At 43.1% G+C, this 5,434-nt stretch overlaps 1 long non-coding RNA gene across 1 annotated transcript; it reads left to right on the top strand.

The window, feature by feature from the left end:
• The first annotated feature begins 332 nt into the window (after positions 1-332).
• On the top strand, positions 333-4,510 carry Gm36485. Its single transcript, XR_379907.2, has 2 exons — positions 333-642; positions 4,210-4,510. It is a non-coding gene; the product is annotated as a predicted gene, 36485 (long non-coding RNA).
• Positions 4,511-5,434: the final 924 nt, after the last annotated feature.

Here is a 5,434-nt window from a genome sequence, read left to right as displayed (position 1 = left end):
GTTCCATCTTCCTGCTTCACCATCTCCTTTCAATGAAAAGCAACAGCTTAGTGCTTCCTGTGGTCAGGTCTTGGGCTGAGAATCTTGAGAAGAACCAGGAAAATGTTGACTCCAGCTTCATCTGTGTTGAATGAGTCAGTTGAGTGAACAAAAAAGTAAAAGGAGATTTTTAAAAAATATGTACTTTGCAACAGCAATTTGTATATGATTTACCGCTAAGGGAGCAGCTGTTTATTAATGTGTACATTAGTAGGGCCTTCGAGCCACCTGCAGTCAGATCTGGCCTGCTGTTTGCCTCCATCACTTACTGCCCACAAGCTCTGTCTCCCCATCTCCCTCACCTCCTTGTAGCTCTGGGCAAGAACCAAAGAGGCAGATTGTCATGGAGGCAGTCTTGGGATGAAAGCTTGGCCATTCTCAGTGCCCTTCATGGTTGGGCTTTGGCTTTCTGCCCTATACTTCACTGTCATTGGGACTCTTTGAAGAAATTGCCTGTTTCTTCCAGGTGCCATATATGGCCTCTTGAGACCGGGTCCTGAAGATATGCCTCTGAGCAATCTAGAAGACCTTTGGATATCCCAGAACCTGCTATTTATGTACCTTGGGCCCCAATTTGCATCTACGAGTGACCTACTCATCACAGTAAGCCATTCCATCCCATTATTAAAATCTTCCTTATGGGTGGAGCATTAGTTAGTAGGCATTTGGTCTTTTAAAGTAGGGGCTGGGAGTGTTGCTCATTGGATAGAGAGGCTGCCTGTCATGCAACGAGTTTTGGCTTTTATCCCCAGCATCTCATAGTTAGGAACAGTGGTGGTGGATGCCTGTAAGTAAGTCCAGCCTTTGGGAGGCTAAGGCAGGATGACCAGAAGTTTAAGGCTGTTATGGCCTTCATGGAGAACCAACCCCCAAAAGGTACAGTTGTGAAGGCCTCATGTATAGACTTTCACCTGGCCTCTAATGCTGGAAGCTTCATTTATTCTTGTCTAGGCCATCAGCCTTTGTAGTGTTCTTATAGCTTATAGAAGGACCTTTCCAGATCTCTGTACCATTGTTGTGCATCTGCTTCTCCTCCAGCAGCATCCTGAAGTGTCATATGCAAGAGATAGAGTAGCCTGGGTCTTCCTGGACCAGCAGCAATCAGATTAAAAGTACTCCTGTCCTTGTGAGAATTTGTCCTTCCTAATGCCAGGCTCTTAAGGTTGGAGCAGCTAGTATGCCATGTTGACTTCTATAGGTCACAGACAAACGTTCTGCAAAGTAGGGTAGTGCTGAGATGAGCGTTTAAGGGATGCAGAAGTCTGGTACTTAGTAGGACCACATTTCTGCTCTGATCAGGTCTCTTACTCTCTGTCTAGAGGGTCTCAGCTCTTAGATACCACTCAGAGGTAAAAAATGGAGAAGTCTGAAGGACCAAAGTCAGGTACAGCCTAGTCTCCACCTGTCCTTGTGTGTTTGTGAATGTGCACATCTGGGGCATCGAGGTCAATGTCACCTGTCTCCTTCAGTTGCTTCTCTAGTTTATTTTTTTTGAGGAAAGGTTTAAGCTTGAGGCTCATTGATTGGCAGGGTTTTTTGGCCAGTGATCTTCAGAGATTCTCCTGTTTTTACCTCCCTGTGCTGGGATTCTAGGGATGTGTCCTCACCTGGCTTTGTGGGTTCTGGGGGTCTGATTTCAAGGCCTTGTTCTTTTGTGGCAAGTCCTCGCCTTTCACTCATCTTTGTGCTAGACTCAGTCCTACCGCATGCTGGTGTTCCCGCTTCTCCTTCAGGTATGTGATACTCTTGTCCTGTCTCTGGTCTCCTTCTATGGACTTGGCAGAGGAATTGAGGGGAGGTACACACTCACTGGGCTAAAGCACCATGACAAGACTGTAATTCCAGGCTAGCAAACACTTCACAAGCTCCTATGCTGCCAACTTTGTGTATTGGAAACATCTTGAGCAAAATGTCAGGGAAAGCATCTCACGGAGCCCTGCTGACCAAAAGCCGGAGATGTTGGGGCTGCCATCTGCCTGTGGCCTCTCCTAGGTAATTATACCAGTCTCTCAAGGCCCAGAACAAGGGGGATGTCGACACACTTTCCTTCCTCTAGGAGGGCAATGCCTCTTTCCTCTGCTCATCTGGAGAAACCCATCCTTATGGTTTTCAGGTGTGAGAGAGGTACCAGGAGGGGACACAGCAGTATCTGGTGAGATAAAAAAGTGGAGACTTAGTTGTAGAGAATAAGGGAGAGAGGCTTGGTGTTCTAAAGGGCATGCATGATAATTTTGGCAATCCTTAATTAAACCATAGACTAGAAAATTCCACTAATACCGCTGTCCAAGTTTCTGACTGCAGACATTCATTCTTTGTTTTTTTTATCATAATTGAAGTCATTTTCTTTCTTTGATTACTAATTTGTATCAAGAAAAGTAATTGTATCTGCTAGTTTTTAGAAAGAAAATATCTTCAAAATTTGTTAACAGCAGAGTGTTTATATACCCCTTGCCTGCCTCTGTCTATTCTTTTTGGAGGTAGGTGGGAGGGTAAAGCTCTTAAGAATGTGATTTTCATTTGGCAAGAGAAGTGCCATTATGTCATGCCTCATCAGAATTAGTTTTCAACGAGGAGACTCCTCCAAGTCTCCTCTTCTGGACTTGGGCTCTATGGGATTATGGTGGTTCATCTTTATTGCCTATTTGACCTGATTTGCAATCATCTAGGAGAAGCACCTCAGGTCTGTCTGCGATGGGGTTTACAGCAGGTTTAGTTGAAGGGGGAGCATCTACTTTGAGCGTGGGTGGCCGCATTACTCAGCTTGAGGTTGTAGAGTGAACAAAGAGAAAAAGTTGAGTTGAGCACCCATGTTCTCCTTCTTCTGCTCCTGATGGTCACCTGCTTCCTGACACCGTGTGCCAGTCGCTTGTGCTCCTTCCTCCAGGGCTGTGGCCAGCTTGACCTTCATTCTGCCCCTGCTATGTTGGATAAAACCTTTAAAATGAATCCTGTGTTTCTTAAGGTGCTCTCGTCAGATATCAGTCATAATGATAGCAAACGAACAGCACTGGTCTCTTTGACACCAGGCAGCATCAGTGGACTTTGGGAGGGAGAAGAGTAAACAAACAAACACACAAACAAGCCTCACAACTTTCTCTTACTTAGGGATTTTTATAGGAAAAGTATAGTGACCAACATCCTGATGTCCCTACGGAACTGAAACGCTGTACAGGTACCCTTGTATGGTTCAACAAAAGACTATAGACAGTGAAGGCTCCATTGTTGTCTATTTTTATCCTTCCCATAGTAAGTTTAGAAAATAGCATTTTTTAAGGAGACCTGGTCCTATGTATGCCAGTGAGCCCTTGAACTCTCTATGTAGCTAAGGATGAACTTGAACTCTTAATCTTCCTGCCTCCACCTCTCAAGATATGGGATTATAGGCATGTGTCATTATACCCAATGTTATAAGTTAATTTGGTTAAACAATTATTAGTTCTTTGAGAATTTTAGACAACATGTTTTGATCTTATTCATACACCTGCAACTCCTTCTGGATTCATCCCTCTTTCCTATGTATGCAACTCTGTATTCTTAAAAATAAGCAAGTGAACAAAGAAACAAACAGAAAAGCGTCAAGTCCAATTTCTGTGGTCCATATATTCTTGGAGATATGATCATCCACTGGAGCATAGTTGACTCACTAGGGGTTAAACTCTTAGAAAGCACTGATTCTCCATCCACAGAGACTATCAATTGCTGATAGCTCCTTAGCTAGGGGTCCACCTTCCTTTCTTGTCTCCCTTAGTCATGTCTACCTCCCTCATTCTTGTTGAGTTTTGGCCAAGCTTGTGCCTGTACAGGTCTTGTGAATGCTGTCATATGTACTGCTGCCCTGCTGTGCCCAGAAGGCATCATTTTCCTGAAGTCATCCACCTTGTTCTTACACTATTCTTGCCCACTCTTCTGCAATGATCTCCAAGCACTGGGGGAAGGGAGTGCTTCATTTAGGGCTGGTCACTCCACATTCTCACACTGTTTGAATCTTAGCCTGTTGTGGGTCTTATCATCTACTGCACAGACAAGATTCTCTGATGAGATCTGGGAGATGCAAAAATATGAGGGGGATTTGTAGGGTAGACATGAAAAACATTGTGAAGGATTCTAAATTAATATTTAAATAATTTGACATTTGAAGAAACTGTTACAAATGGAAATTTTTTTTATCAGTAGTAAGAAGATGGATACCTGCCTATACTTTCTTGGATCCAGTGGACTTCCAGGGTCATGGACACTTCATTTACAAAACAAGTACAGAATTATACGCAGTGAGACAAATGGCCTACCTCTAGAAATGGGTGCAACTCTGAATCTTCAGAACCAAAGACAAGTCTCTTGCTGTTCCTTCTGGCTGCCTCAGACACAGGCATTGCTTCAGCTGGCTTCATGTAGGGTTCTATTGTTATGTCTAGGTGTCTCCATCACTGAAGTGACTTAGCTAACTAGGAAATAAACAAGAGAGAGCAACCTGGATGCTAGCAATGTCAGTTTGTAATTGGATAACTTGTCTTTGAGAGGTTGACTATGTGTTCTGTTGCTCAGATCATGTCTGGAAAGTCCAAAGCTCGTGGTTCATCATTAGATCCAGTTTTGATGGATGTATTCTGCAGATACATATATTGTGGCAAAATAACTTTTGGGTCATTTGTCTGACTTCTATTTTCAGCTAGATAGAATTCAATTTCTTGTCTTTCCATTTTATGTCTGCATAAAACCTTGATTGACCAGTCATGTATCTGCAACAGTGAAGAAGTAGATGACTGCCAGTGTGGATGGTGATGGATGATGGGTGACATGGTTTAATAAGAAATTCTAGTAAGTTGAGCTGTTGTATATCAAGGAAACAGTGGAGTGTAACATTTGATAGAACATTATACAAAGCAGGGTAAAATTCCCAAGGATCAAGGATTTGGCTCATAAAAAGCAAGCATGTTATATTTAGTACCACATCCCGTGAGACACTATTCCTGGGGAGATGTGAATAGATGTCTACTCCCCCCAGATTGAGACCAGATGTCAGATGATTATATTGCCAAAGTACAACTTGGTGAACCAATGTGTTTTAGAGGTTACTTATAGCATTATGGGTCAGGGGTTATTTACAGGAGCAGAAATGACTCAAAGACAACTCACTAAAATCTTACCCCAACATGGGTGGCTGCTCGTGAAAACTCTAAACTCTGGAGTTTGCTCATGACTTATAGGCAGCTCAATAGAAAGTGTCCTTTCCCAGCATCTGAGTTTGTCTGATCCTCTTCTAGGCAGCTTGGCTAGTCTGAGAGTATCTCTTAACGTTTCTTACTGCTTATATAGCTTCAGGAAGGGAGGGAATCTAACGAATCTGTTTAGTTTCAGAGACTTCCTGATACTATTGTGTTGTTTACTTCCTGAGCCT

This window comes from Mus musculus, chromosome 9, assembly GCF_000001635.26.
Source record: "Mus musculus strain C57BL/6J chromosome 9, GRCm38.p6 C57BL/6J".
Classification (NCBI taxonomy): domain Eukaryota; kingdom Metazoa; phylum Chordata; class Mammalia; order Rodentia; family Muridae; genus Mus; species Mus musculus.
The sequence above is the reverse complement of the archived record's forward strand: the minus strand, read 5'-3'. Positions and strand labels throughout refer to the sequence as shown.